At 41.8% G+C, this 15,769-nt stretch overlaps 1 non-coding gene across 1 annotated transcript; it reads left to right on the plus strand.

Annotated features, from left to right (window-relative positions):
- Nucleotides 1-14,877: 14,877 nt before the first annotated feature.
- On the plus strand, nt 14,878-14,984 carry LOC130682734 (U6 spliceosomal RNA). The gene has a single exon (XR_008996033.1). It is a non-coding gene; the product is annotated as a U6 spliceosomal RNA (small nuclear RNA).
- Nucleotides 14,985-15,769: the final 785 nt, after the last annotated feature.

Here is a 15,769-nt window from a genome sequence, read left to right on the forward strand (position 1 = left end):
AAATGTTCTGCCATGCCATCTAACCCCACAGCAACCTCAGGATGCTGTGCGGGAGCTTCTATCATCTCTTTTGGTAGAAGAAGAACCTGAAGCTCAGAGAGGTTGAGTGAGTTGCTCATGGTCACATGGTTCATGGGCAGAGCTGGGATTCAAACCTTGGCAGCTTGACTTTCACCATCGCACTGCCCTGGGAGGAGGAGGAACACCTGTGGGGAAGACGTCTGCCAAGCTTCCGGAGAAGGCAGTTCCAACTGCAGTCACCCGGCTGGGCCTTACTCTGTGGCCCCTTAGTTTGTCTGTGGCTGTGTTAGAGATGTGTCATGGTTACAGCAGGAGGCCACACCCTGTCAGAGAGACTGATGGGCTTGCCAGCACAGCTCTCTCTGTTCTGGTGCGGTCAGGCCCAGAGCAGTCTTGGGATCGTACCCTTTGGCAGAAGCCAAGAGCCCTTCCCGGTCACCTCTGGACTTGTAGTGCCAGCAGCTTCCTAATCTGACCTGCCACAGCAGTTTAAAACTGCCAGCAAATGCCCAGCAGATTTGTCCACAGAGATTAATGAAATCAAATCTTGGGCTCTGTGGATGTCACTGGGCATGCTCCAGTTGACCTTGGTTGTAGCCCAGTGGCTTCTTCCAGAGAGCTCCATCAGTTAAACTAGCTCCTGAGGGTGTTGTATTGAGCATTCTCTTACCCTATAGGGGGCAAGGGTGTGTTTTTTTGTACAGGAAACAACCTCTTTTACTCTGGGCTAAAAATGGGGAAAGAAAATCACTTAGGAACATACCCTAAAAAAGGCTCTTTTGCTCCCTGGTGTAGCTGACATTAGTCAAGCCACTGTCCCTGTGCTCCCCAAAGTGACAGAGTCAAAGAGTTAGAGTCCTTTGGAAGCTTTGTATGGTGGTCCTGGCTCATGGAGTGTTTACCTGCACACCTGCAGCTTGGGTCTGGTTGGGGAAGGGCAGTGTGGGACATTTTGAGATAATCATTTCATAGCTGTGGTTTAAATCGTGCTTTCTCTGATGAATAATCCATATGTGGTTACCAGGAGGCATTAATTGCTGTCAGTCTTGGATTTCCAGGTGGAGGGAGGGGGGAGGGTAAAACAGCATGGAGTCAGGTTTGCCTCTCTGTTGAGCATGGCCCTTCCAACCAGCTCAGGCCCTTCTTCCCCACTTCGCAGAGAGGGTGGGGCATGGGGACTCTCTGAGTATGTTGTGCTTGGAGGGACAGAGTAATTCCCTGGGGCCAGGAGTGATCTACCTATGCTCCTATGGGATATCTACAAATCCCCGTTCGTCTGTTCTTTTGGTGAGACTATCATTCAGTGTTGAGGTCTTGGGACACCCTATCACTAAAATTTCCATGGTCATGGTAATATTCAACTGGCTCACAAATCACGGCTCATGTCCAGTCTGCTTCCTGAAACTCACCAGTAAAGAACCCCCCAGAAATTCTTGGACTTTCTTTTTCATTAAGTTTTTTTCCATTAATTCCTTTTGTATCTGAATCCTCAGGGCCTATACGTCAGGTATTTCTAAACAGAAGCAGATTGGATCAGTGAGTGCCAGGTGGTGAGTGTGGTAGGGGATGTGGTGACCAGTCTTCAGTGGGTAGAAAAAGCTGAATGGTATAGTGCAAGGAACACTGGGGTCACAAGGCCTGGGGTCAAGAAATAACCAGGTATTGGCTAAGTGACCTTGGATTTGACTTAAAACTCTCTGAGCATCAGCTTCTTATCTGTAAAGTGGAAATAAAAATACCTACTTTGAAAGGTATGGGGAAGGCTCAAGTAAGATAAGGTATGGGGAAGTGCATTGGGAACTACAAATCTTATATACACACAAATTGCAGCTCTGGACTTAAGTTGGATCAAATAGTTCTTGAAAGAAGATGGTCTAAATCTGGAGCTTTGCTAAACAGATATTCCTTATTGATTTTTCTCCTAACAAGATTTAATCTATACTCTGTTGTGCCTAATTTTTCAAAAGGTAGGCAAGCTAAAAAGTCCTGTCTTTGAATTGTGTTGGACAGGGCCTTGAACCTTGCTGTGTCAGTGTAGGGACACATCAGAGACACAGCACTCCGTGTAATCCAAGGAACAGGTGCGTGTCCTTACAAGGGGATTCCGGCCTGACTGCCACGGTGGACCCTCCCGCCCCGTGCTCCCTTCTTCCACCCCTGCCAAGCTGCTGCCTCAGAGGTGTGCCAAGGTCTGTAGAGTCTGGGGACTGCAGTTACTTCTGCACCCAGAGTCTGCAGGCCTTTCAGAAAGAAGGATGGTTTGCCATTTAGAGAATTATTATAATTTCTGCCACTTATTGTTTCCTGTGTGCCAGGAGCTGAACTAAGTATGCTGCATGCATTACCCCATTAAATCTTCACAATAGTCCTGTGAGGGAGGAACTCTTATCACCCTCATTTTACATAGAAAGAAACTAAGCTTAAAGAGTTGTAGGTCAGTTTTCCAAGATCAACAGTTAATGTAGTGCAGATCGGCAATCCCATGTGGGTGTGGCTGACCTTGAAGGTTGCCTTAGCAGAATGCTGCTCCAGTGCCTGGCCAGGCTGGGACTGGACACAGCAGCCAGAGCCTCCGATCACACAGTGAGATCAAATTCGGCCCTGAAGAGTGTCCTCCTCTTGCTGAAGAGAGGAGAGACAAAGGGCGGGAACTACACGCAACTTCCATCTCATGGCACTCATGTCCCAAGCCTGACATCAGTCCCCAGACTAAGAACGCCACAGGTTGATTCAGCAGGTGTATGGCCACACATAGTGCATGTGAGCTATGGGGCACCTTTGCTTTGAAACCTGTTCATTAAAACAAAATATGGCCATTTAAAACAGCTTTCCCCACATTTCTGGGAAGTTTAAAGGAGTGGGGTGAGCTGCAGATTATTACAGCTCTTCCTTATGACTTCTTTGATTCTGACTTATTATAGTTCATTCATAATTTATAAATTATTGTCTAGAAAAGGAAAGAAAGACAGAAAAGAAAAGAAAGGGAGAGAAGGGAGGGAGGAAGAAAGAAAAGAGAAAGACGGAAAGAAAGATGGTTAATTCAAGAAAGGTAAGGAGGAGAGAGAATGGGAAAAAGCTGAATGTGATACAGGGTTGAGTAAAGCAGCATAAAACCAAAGACTTTTACGTCTTCTCCACCCATCCAGTACCATCCCATAAATCTGTAAGTTACATTCCACTAAATGTGTCAGACATGCAACTGTGCTTGCAAATAACTGTTGCCATTGAATGAATCTCCCCTGGCATATCCATTTGAGCTCAAAATAACCCATATAACCTAAGAGTAAATCAGTGACTGGACACCAGTGCCAAGCATAATCTCAAGCAACATTTAACTGGGTTCAATTATTTATTTCCCTGCCTTGAGTCATTTTCAAATGATCTGGACTCAGTTCAGACAGGACCAGCCCTAAGTTTATGGTGCTCTTGGAACCCTTCCAGCAGCACAAGGGCTCAGATGTCAGGGAGTTCCAGAAAAATGAGATCCCACAGCAGATTTCACAATTTAAGTCACCCTCCTTCCAATATTTTGCAACATATGGGCCTTTTGACTGAAGATGTAACTTTCTAAACACCTCTAAGAAGTATCCTCACTCACAGCCCAACTCCTACCTCATCCCCAGGGATGGGGCGGGTACAGTTAACCTGGTTAACAGCTTGCATAAATAACATTTCTGGATATCTACAAGTAAAAAAAGAGTAGTCCACAATTTATTACCATTTTTCTCAACATGACATTTTCCACACAGTTATGGACTCCAGATTTGGGAAGCTTTGAGACACATTAAAACAGCAAATAATGCTGCTCTGAGTTTGATGGATACAGGGACCTATCAAATAAATAGCAGCCAATTCTCAAGCTTTTGTATCTCACATGCTCAATCAATAGAAAACCAAGCAATTTTAGTGTACATCAGAAATAAATCTCAAGATGGCAGAATTGACTTATGCTCCTTGTTAAAGGGGTATTGAACTGACATTGAGTGACCTCACACTCAGCCAAAACATTTATTATAAAAGTCTGCCATGGTTAAGTGAGATGATTGATATCAGCCCATTTTGGTCTCAAATGCAGACTCCTACCTTTTTTTAGTTGGGAAAAGAGCAAAGGACCTCACTCATGAATCAAACATTTTCCTTTTCTTTATTTCTCCTTAATCTAGAGATGATTAATCTTACTTCAGACTAACAGCCTGCATTCTGGAGTTTGAGAGACCTAGACATCATTTATCAGTTTTTGAGCAAAATTTTGAGCTTCTCTAAGGAACAGTTTCATTATCTGTAGAACTGAGAAGAATGGAATGAAATAATGTATTTAAAGCAGTTAGTAAAGTGCCTGGACACATACTCAAGACATTCTAGTTCTATTACTGTTATTAATTTTTATAACTATTGTAATTGTTATAAACTCTCATTTTTATCATTATTTGTTATTTTGACTCCTGACTTCACAGTTCCATAGATTATTATGCCATTAGCAGAGGTAATAACAACAATAGCAACAATTATAGACACCTTTTGTTGATACCTACTGGGTAGCAGGCACTGCGCTCAGTGCTTAAATATATTTTCTCATTTAATTTTCACAACAACCCTCTGAGGTAGATGTTATTATTATCTCAGTTATTAGAAATAAGGAAACAGAGGTTCAAGGAAATGAATGAAATTGCTTGAGATCACACATTTGACCAAGACCCAGCCGTACTACCTTTCCCTGGCCTCCCTGCTCCACATCACGTAGATAATTGTTTTTTGTGCTGTTACACCTTTAGGCAGACAGAAAACTTTAATAATTTGGAGGACGTCACCATATTTCTCTGGACCTTAGGTTTCCCATCTATCAGATGAAAAACATGAAATAGATTATATCAGACACTTTAGGATTCCAGGATACTAATGGAATCAGGGGTTGTCAAGAGAGACCAACTTGGACACATAGAGACAAATCTATGTGTAAATAGATTTTAAAGGTGTTGGAAAGGAGATTATATAAGTATGGCAAGTTCTTACTTCCTCCAAGCAGGCTGGAAGGAGGAATGTCACTGGCAGTTTCCATAATGGCTTAATTCCTTCTCCTTCAGCTGAGGAGGAAACTGTCAGCTCAGCTGCCAACAGGCTTGCCTGCAGTGTACATGGTTGGTCTAGCAGAAACTAGCACGATCCTTCATTTAGATCAGGCACCACTTCCTGCTCCCAACCTGGGTGCCTCTGAGACAGGACTAACTTAACAATAACCACTTCTTCCCAAATCCTAAAATAAACTCTCTAGCCATTCTGGGAATAATGTTGTGATTAAAAAGTTATTTACATTTGGTTCCCCAGAATATAAAGCCATTGGTTGCTGTTGTCGCAGGGTTAGGATGTTTAAATTACTTCACATCCTGGCCACAAGCACAGCAGTTTCCAGATACAGCCTGTTTTGAGGCTGAGCTTCCAGGTAGGAATAAGTGGCTGGAGGATGGAGGGATCTGGAGGTAATAGAGGGGCATCTGAGCCTCAACTTCCAGCTGTACCCTAAAGCCCTGGGCACTTCCTGACGACCTGCTGTGGTGGTCTAGCTCCATGACATGGACACAATGTCCTGGCTCTGAGCCCTGATTTCTACCTCTTAAACATAGCTGTCTGCTGGTCCCGGCCTCCTGAGCCATTGTTTATCCTGGCGGTGTAAAGGGCTTGCAGAAATATTGTATGTGCTGGATTGCCTTTTCAAAAGTAGTCAGGACTCCACATTGTGGCCTTCCACTTTTTTAGGTTCAGACTAAGGTAAAAGACAGAAAAAAAATCATCTGCCTCCAGTTCCTAGAAGTAGTTCCTTTATAATGTGTGGTTAACAGACACAAACCTGTTAGAGTATTTGATCTCCCTAATAGCTTCAATCAAAGCAGAGATTATTGGGAGAAAATTGGAGTTAAATAACTAATTGACTCTAAGGATACTCATCAGTTACATGGCTAAATTAGAAACAAATTTTGTTTTCTTTATTTGACTTACATGCATAGACACAGACCAAGTCAGAGAGCTCAGACAGATGCATGAGGGAGTATGGTCAGCTGTCTCATGCCTTCTGCCAATCTGAGGAATATAAAAAGAAAATCTCAATTGGGCGAAGCATTTTAGGGATGGAAAGAGGGACAGGAGTTAATGGTATGTTTTATGGAATATTCTGTCAACATCACATACCAGAAGCCAAGAAAACCCTTAATCTAAAAGTGACTGGCCTGCTCTGATGGTTTGTACCGATCCATTGGAAGTCAGCAGAAAGTCACTCATTGTTGACCTTTTTCATGGGAAAACTAGAGTTAGGTTGTTGAGTAAGCTTTGCTGTCTTTTAAATATTATTTACCAAAAATGTATAAAGGAAATAAAAATATCTGTTTTTTTCTGTCTCTCTAACCTTGCAGTTCAAGTCTTGTCAGAGATTTTACCAAACCTGTTTTTCAGGGATTTAAAGTCTGCTCATAAAAATTAACTGCAGGCTCTTGTGCAAGTTAAAAACAGAATTCATTTGCTTCTTTTAAAATCTTGTAAGTCTTTAAAAGAAGGACTAATAAAAATATACCCTCCAAATGGTTTTTCTGTGGCTTTCTGGCCTATTTGTTTAAGGACCTATTACAGTTCAGCAGCTCATCTTACCCCTGGCCCCAAGAAGTGCAAAGTATTTCTGGTTTTATTCAGAGCCCTCAATAGAAAATGCCAGCCATTCTTTGTTTTTCCTGTTGAAAATTGAATTAAGAGCTCAGGAAAAGGTATAAGATAACATCCCATACAGTGCTGGCGTTCCCGTGTGGGTTCTCAGGGGGCTGAGGCCCACTCATCTTGTGCTCAAGAACAGCTTGAGACACAGCATGGACCATCAATCTGTTGCCACACAGCCCAACCCAATTTCTTTAGGGCCCCAGGAACAAAGGACGATGTATTTCCAAGGTAATGTATCATTTACCTGTCCTCCAGGGTTAGCACATCCCAGTAGGAAGCTGAGTAAATACTGGCGTGGCTGTGGGCAATTTCACTCATTCTCAAGAGAAGGAGAAACCTCTGTGACCCTCTGCAGAGGGTGGCCTCTTTGGCCGCTACTCAGTACAACCTCTTCTTGTGTTTTTGTCTCATCTTCAAGTGAGGTCATAATGCCTTCTCCCTGCAGTATTAACGCAGTGCCCCAAGATTAGCTGCTTGGTGGAAGAGGGGACCATATTGCAGAAGATACCAGGATTCTTTCATTAATTTACTCATTCACTTAAACATATAATAAATGTGGACCGGGGAGGGGATCGGAAGATGGTGGCATGAGTAGAGCAGTGGAAATCTCCTCCCAAAACCACATATATCTATGAAAATATAACAAAGACAACTCTTCCTAGAATAAAGACCAGAGGACACAGGACAATATCGAGACCACATCCGCACCTGAGAGAACCCAGCGCCTTGTGAAGGGGGTAAGATACAAGCCCCGGCCTGGCGGGAGCCGAGCGCCCATGCCCCCAGCTCCCGGCGGGAGAAGAATAGGCAGAGCGGGAGGGAGACGGAGCCCAGGACTGCCGAACACCCAGCCCCAGCCATCCGGGCCAGAGTGCAGACACAGTGCGTGTGCAGGGGGCCCTGGATACTAGGAAAACACGGCAGCAAGAACAGTGAACGGGCACCGGAGGCCGGGCGCCGGAGGACATAAGAAAAGCGAGCGACCAATATTTTTTTTTTTTTGCTGTTTTGTTTTGATGAGCGCTTTTTGGAAGTCTTAAACGGATAGGGACCCCAATACTAGGGAAACAGGGCAGCAAGACCGGTGAGCAGATGCCTGAGGCTGGCACCAGAGAATAAAGAAAAACGAGCAGCCACCCTTTTTTTTTTTTTTAATTAAAAATTTTTTCTTTTTTTCTTTTGTGGTTGTTGTTTTGTTTTGGCAGGTGCTTTTTGGAAGTCTTAAAGGGGCAGGGCGGGACACTTAATCCAGAGGTATGGAATCCGGGGATCTCTGGGCACCCTAACCCCTGGGCTGCAGGGAGCAGGGAGGCCCCTTACGGAGATAAATAGCCTCCCAGCCGCTCCCGCACCAACGCGACTCCACCACTTTGGAGTAGCTGCCCGAGCCAGGCCACGCCCACAGCAACAGCGGAGATTAACTCCATAGCAGCCGGGCAGGAAGCAGAAACCCTGTCTGCGCGCAGCTGCCCAGCACAAGCCACTAGAGGTCGCTGTTCTCCCAGGAGAGGAGGGCCACAAACCAACAAGAAAGGAAGTCCTTCCAGCCGTCACTCGTCCCAGCTCTGCAAACTATTCCTATCACCATGAAAAGGCAAAGCTACAGGCAGACAAAGATCACAGAGACAACACCAGAGAAGGAGACAGACCTAACCAGTCTTCCTGAAAAAGAATTCAAAATAAGAATCATAAACATGCTGACAGAGATGCAGAGAAATACGCATGAGAAATGGGATGAAGTCCGGAGGGAGATCACAGATGCCAGAAAGGAGATCACAGAAATGAAACAAACTCTGGAAGGGTTTATAAGCAGAATGGATAAGATGCAAGAGGCCATTGATGGAATTGAAACCAGAGAACAGGAACGCATAGAAGCTGACATAGAGAGAGACAAAAGGATCTACAGGAATGAAACAATATTAAGAGAAATGTGTGACCAATCCAAAAGGAACAATATCCGTATTATAGGGGTTCCAGAAGAAGAAGAGAGAGGAAAAGAGATGGAAAGTATCTTAGAAGAAATAATTGCTGAAAACTTCCCCAAACTGGGGGAGGAAATAATCGAACAGACCACGGAAATACACAGAACCCCCAACAGAAAGGATCCAAGGAGGACAACACCAAGACACAAAATAATTAAAATGGCAAAGATTAAGGACAAGGAAAGAGTTTTAAAGGCAGCTAGAGAGAAAAAGGTCACCTATAAAGGAAAACCCATCAGGCTAACATCAGACTTCTCGACAGAAACCCTACAGGCCAGAAGAGAATGGCATGATATATTTAATACAATGAAACAGAAGGGCCTTGAACCAAGGATACTGTATCCAGCACGACTATCATTCAAATATGATGGTGGGATTAAACAATTCCCAGACAAACAAAAGCTGAGGGAATTTGCTTCCCACAAACCACCTCTACAGGACATCTTACAGGGACGGCTCTAGATGGGAGCACTCCTGGAAGGAGCACAGCACAAAACACCCAACATATGAAGAATCAAGGAGGAGGAATAAGAAGGGAGAGAAGAAAAGAATCTCCAGACAGTGTATATAACAGCTCAATAAGCGAGCTAAGTTAGGCAGTAAGATACTACAGAGGCTAACCTTGAACCTTTGGTAACCACGAATTTAAAACCTGCAATGGCAATAAGTACATATCTTTCAATAGTCACCCTAAATGTTAATGGGTTGAATGCACCAATCAAAAGACACAGAGTAATAGAATGGATAAAAAAGCAAGACCCATCTATATGCTGCTTACAAGAAACTCACCTCAAACCCAAAGACATGTACAGACTAAAAGTCAAGGGATGGAAAAACATATTTCAAGCAAACAACAGCGAGAAGAAAGCAGGGGTTGCAGTACTAATATCAGACAAAATAGACTTCAAAACAAAGAAAGTAACAAGAGATAAAGAAGGACACTACATAATGATAAAGGTCTCAGTCCAACAAGAGGATATAACCATTCTAAATATATATGCACCCAACACAGGAGCCCCAGCATATGTGAAACAAATACTAACAGAACTAAAGGGGGAAATAGACTGCAATGCATTCATTCTAGGAGACTTCAACACACCACTCACCCCAAAGGATAGATCCACCGGGCAGAAAATAAGTAAGGTTACGGAAGCACTGAACAACACAGTAGAGCAGATGGACCTAATAGACATCTATAGAACTCTACATCCAAAACCAACAGGATATACATTCTTCTCAAGTGCACATGGAACATTCTCCAGAATAGACCACATACTAGGCCACAAAAAGAGCCTCAGAAAATTCCAAAAGATTGAAATCCTACCAACCAACTTTTCAGACCACAAAGACGTAAAACTAGAAATAAACTGTACAAAGAAAGCAAAGAGGCTCACAAACACATGGAGGCTTAGCAACACGCTCCTAAATAATCAATGGATCAATGACCAAATCAAAATGGAGATCCAGCAATATATGGAAACAAATGACAACAACAACACTAAGCCCCAGCTTCTGTGGGACGCAGCAAAAGCATTCTTAAGAGGAAAGTATATAGCAATCCAAGCATATTTAAAAAAGGAAGAGCAATCCCAAATGAATGGTCTAATGTCACAATTATCGAAATTGGAAAAAGAAGAACAGATGAGGCCTAAGGTCAGCAGAAGGAGGGACATAATAAAGATCAGAGAAGAAATAAATAAAATTGAGAAGAATAAAACAATAGCAAAAATCAATGAAACCGAGAGCTGGTTCTTCGAGAAAATAAACAAAATAGATAAGCCTCTAGCCAGACTTATTAAGAAGAAAACAGAGTCAACACAAATCAACAGTATCAGAAACGAGAAAGGAAAAATCACAACAGATCCCGCAGAAATACAAAGAATTATTAGAGACTACTATGAAAACCTATATGCTAACAAGCTGGGAAACCTAGGAGAAATGGACAACTTCCTAGAAAAATACAACCTTCCAAGACTGACCCAGAAAGAAACAGAAAATCTAAACAGACCAATTACCAGCAACGAAATTGAAGCGGTAATCAAAAAACTACCAAAGAACAAAACCCCTGGGCCAGATGGATTTACCTCGGAATTTTATCAGACATACAGAGAAGACATAATACCCATTCTCCTTAGAGTTCTCCAAAAAATAGAGGAGGAGGGGATACTCCCAAACTCATTCTATGAAGCTAACATCACCCTAATACCAAAACCAGGCAAAGACCCCACCAAAAAAGAAAACTACAGACCAATATCCCTAATGAACGTAGATGCAAAAATACTCAACAAAATATTAGCAAACCGAATTCAAAAATGCATCAAGAGGATCATACACCATGACCAAGTGGGATTCATCCCAGGGATGCAAGGATGGTACAACATTCGAAAGTCCATCAACATCATCCACCACATCAACAAAAAAAAGACAAAAACCACATGATCATCTCCATAGATGCTGAAAAAGCATTTGACAAAGTTCAACATCCATTCATGATAAAAACTCTCAGCAAAATGGGAATAGAGGGCAAGTACCTCAACATAATAAAGGCCATCTATGATAAACCCACAGCCAACATTATATTGAACAGCGAGAAGCTGAAAGCATTTCCTCTGAGATCGGGAACTAGACAGGGATGCCCACTCTCCCCACTGTTATTTAACATAGTACTGGAGGTCCTAGCCACGGCAATCAGACAAAACAAAGAAATACAAGAAATCCAGATTGGTAAAGAAGAAGTTAAACTGTCACTATTTGCAGATGACATGATACTGTACATAAAAAACCCTAAAGACTCCACCCCAAAACTACTAGAACTGATATCGGAATACAGCAAAGTTGCAGGATACAAAATCAACACACAGAAATCTGTGGCTTTCCTATACACTAACAATGAACCAACAGAAAGAGAAATCAGGAAAACAACTCCATTCACAATTGCATCAAAAAAAATAAAATACCTAGGAATAAACCTAACCAAAGAAGTGAAAGACTTATACTCTGAAAACTACAAGTCACTCTTAAGAGAAATTAAAGGGGACACTAACAGATGGAAACTCATCCCATGCTTGTGGCTAGGAAGAATGAATATCGTCAAAATGGCCATCCTGCCCAAAGCAATATACAGATTTGATGCAATCCCTATGAAACTACCAGCAACATTCTTCAATGAACTGGAACAAATGATTCAAAAATTCATATGGAAACACCAAAGAACCTGAATAGCCAAAGCAATCCTGAGAAAGAAGAATAAAGTAGGGGGGATCTCACTCCCCAACTTCAAGCTCTACTATAAAGCCATAGTAATCAAGACAATTTGGTACTGGCACAAGAGCAGAGCCACAGACCAATGGAACAGACTAGAGAATCCAGACATTAACCCAGACATATATGGTCAATTAATATTTGATAAAGGAGCCATGGACATACAATGGCGAAATGACAGTCTCTTCAATAGATGGTGCTGGCAAAACTGAACAGCTACATGTAGGAGAATGAAACTGGACCATTGTCTAACCCCATATACAAAAGTAAACTCAAAATGGATCAAAGACCTGAATGTAAGTCATGAAACCATTAAACTCTTGGAAGAAAACATAGGCAAAAACCTCATAGACATAAACATGAGTGACCTCTTCTTGAACATATCTCCCCGGGCAAGGAAAACAACAGCAAAAATGAATAAGTGGGACTATATTAAGCTGAAAAGCTTCTGTACAGCAAAAGACACCATCAATAGAACAAAAAGGAACCCTACAGTGTGGGAGAATATATTTGAAAATGACACATCCAATAAAGGCTTGACGTCAGAATATATAAAGAGCTCACATGCCTCAACAAACAAAAAACAAATAACCCAATTAAAAAATGGGCAGAGGAACTGAACAGACAGTTCTCCAAAAAAGAAATACAGATGGCCAACAGACACATAAAAAGATGCTCCACATCGCTAATTATCAGAGAAATGCAAATTAAAACTACAATGAGGTATCACCTCACACCAGTAAGGATGGCTGCCATCCAAAAAACAAACAACAACAAATGTTGGCGAGGCTGTGGAGAAAGGGGAACCCTCCTACACTGCTGGTGGCAATGTAAGTTAGTTCAACCTTTGTGGAAAGCAGTATGGAGGTACATCAAAATGCTCAAAACAGACCTACCATTTGACCCAGGAATTGCACTCCTAGGAATTTACCCTAAGAATGCAGCAATCAAGTATGAGAAAGATCAGTGCACCCCTATATTTATCGCAGCACTATTCACAATAGCCAAGAATTGGAAGCAACCTCAATGTCCATCGATAGATGAATGGATAAAGAAGATGTGGTACATATACACAATGGAATACTACTCAGCCATAAGAAAAGGGCAAATCCGACCATTTGCAGCAACATGGATGGAGCTGGAGGGTATTATGCTCAGTGAAACAAGCCAAGCGGAGAAAGAGAAATACCAAATGATTTCACTTATCTGTGGAATATAAGAACAAAGGAAAAACTGAAGGAACAAAACAGCAGCAGAATCACAGAACTCAAGAATGGACTAACAGGTACCAAAGGGAAAGGGACTGGGGAGGATGGGTGGGTAGGGAGGGATAAGGGGGGGGAGAAGTAGGGGGGTATTAAGATTAGCATGCGGGGGGGTAGGAGAAAAGGGAGGGCTGTACAACACAGAGAAGGCAAGTAGTGATTCTACAACATTTTGCTATGCTGATGGACAGTGACTGTAAAGGGGTTTATAAGGGAGACCTGGTATAGGGGAGAGCCTAGTAAACATAATATTCGTCATGTAAGTGTAGATTAGTGATACCAAAAAAAAAAAAAAAAGGCAGTTCCTGTGTGGTAACCTCCAATGAGTTCTACACAAGGGTATAAAGGGCATATAAAAGTGTAGGCAAAGGGTCTGTTTGTGTTTATACAGAAGATCAAAGCCTAATTGGGCTACCCCAAAAATGAACTAAGATACAATATGAAAAAGAACTTCCAACATCAGCACTCTCTGGAAGACTCATGCCAGAAGATGATCATCAAAAAACCCCAACAAAGATCCACACACTGCTACAGCTGTAGATGCACTCATCCCACCAGTTCCTGGACTTATCATGGGAATGAAGAAGGAGATATCTAAGCTGGCCTGTGCATACAGTAAAACAACAAATTTGACTGGATCTATACTGTTGGAACTCAACCAAGAATTAGGAGAAGTGCAAATTGTAGCGCTCCAAAATCTTACAACTACAGACTATTTACTGTTAAAAGAACATAAGGGATGTGAACATTCCCCAGGAATGGGTTGTTTTAATTTGTCTGATTTCTCTCAGACTGTTCAAGTTCAGTTGGACAATATCCACCATATCATAGATAAGTTTTCACAAATGCCTAAGGTGCCTAACTGGTTTTCTTGGTTTCACTGGAGATGGCTGGTAATTACAGGTATGCTTTGGTTATGTAACTATACTCGTATTATGTTAATGTGTGTGCGCAATTTAATTAGTAGTTTAAAACCTATACGTGCTGAAGTTACTCTACAAGAAGATATGTCAAAGAAATAATCAATCTTCCCATGTTTTCTTCCGCCTGCTACTTCTATAGCTTTTCTTCTTCCTTCCTAATTACAACCCTTAAATAGAATTCGTGCCTCATATCAAATTTACCAAGTATCATAATTCTTCCAAGTGGTAAAGATACCTCAAGACAAATGCTGGGCATAGAAGCCACAGGGCATAAATATGCAAAGAAGTAAAAAGCTAACCTTTTCAAACAATAAGGCTTCTCTCTCACTTACCAACTTTACATTTTCCTGTATGGCCCCGGAAGATGACTGGTTAGCCAGAGACGGGTAAGATTCCTCAAGGGAGGAACAACCTAAGACAGGCACAGTCGCAGGGGGGTCATCAGGTGAGAAACTGGGGATCAACAGAGGTGAGGCTTAGAACCTCACCCCCCTGTTCTGAGAGAAATCTTCTGCATACGTGGATGTTTTATTGCCCTTGTCTAGCTCGGATTAACACATAGTCTACAGGCACACACCTGATCATCTACATTTGATCTCTTACAACACTAAACTATGTTTTCTACCTTTATCTTGTATCTACCTACGACTTCAGCATTTTATTAAAAATAATAATAATAAAGAGAGAAATGTGGTATCCACATATAAATCAAGTATAAAAATCAAATGAGTGCTCGCTTCGGCAGCACATATACTAAAATTGGAACGATACAGAGAAGATTAGCATGGCCCCTGCGCAAGGATGACATGCAAATTCGTGAAGCGTTCCATATTTAAAAAAAAAAAAAATCAAATGAGTATTCATATTTGGACTGACTTTTTGTAGTTCATAATGCATGAGCAAAACCGAAAGTTTCTGTGATGACTGCCCTTGTACTGTTCACTATGTAACTTATTCACTATGTAAGAATTTGTTCTCCATGTAAGAACTTGTTTGTTATGCCTCAGAAGATTGGAGACTGATGAAAATTAGGCTTGGGGTGTATTAATGATTGTGCATTGAGCATTGACTCCCCTATACAGAATTTTATTGTTGTTAACAACCATTTGTTCAATAAATATGAGAGATGTCCTCACAAACAAAAAAAAACAAAAAACAAAAACAAAAACAAAAAACAAAAGTACGCACTTCCAATGGTAAAATAAATAAGTACCTGGGATGTAATGTATAGCATAAGGAATATAGTCAAAATATTGTGACAACTTGGTATGGTGATAGCTGGTACCTAGAATTATCATGTATATAAATGTTGAATCACTATGTTGTACACCTGAAACTAACGTAATGTAATACTGTGTGTCAACTACCCTTCAATAAAAAATAATTATCTTCAAAAAAAATAAAATAAAATAAAAAAATAAATGTGGACCATGCATAAAGCCCAATTCTAGGTGCTAAAGTTATGAGTCAAAAGGTGTAAGCCTCATCAGCAGGGAGATGGAGCCGTAGGTGAGGAGAAGTACCACAGCGCAGTGTGCGCAGTGAGCAAGTCAGGGCCAGGATATGGTCCTGGGGGGCAGGGGAGTGGCATTGAAGCCAAGGTGGGAAGGGGTTTATGGAA

Source organism: Manis pentadactyla, chromosome 2 (assembly GCF_030020395.1).
Source record: "Manis pentadactyla isolate mManPen7 chromosome 2, mManPen7.hap1, whole genome shotgun sequence".
In the NCBI taxonomy this organism is placed as follows: domain Eukaryota; kingdom Metazoa; phylum Chordata; class Mammalia; order Pholidota; family Manidae; genus Manis; species Manis pentadactyla.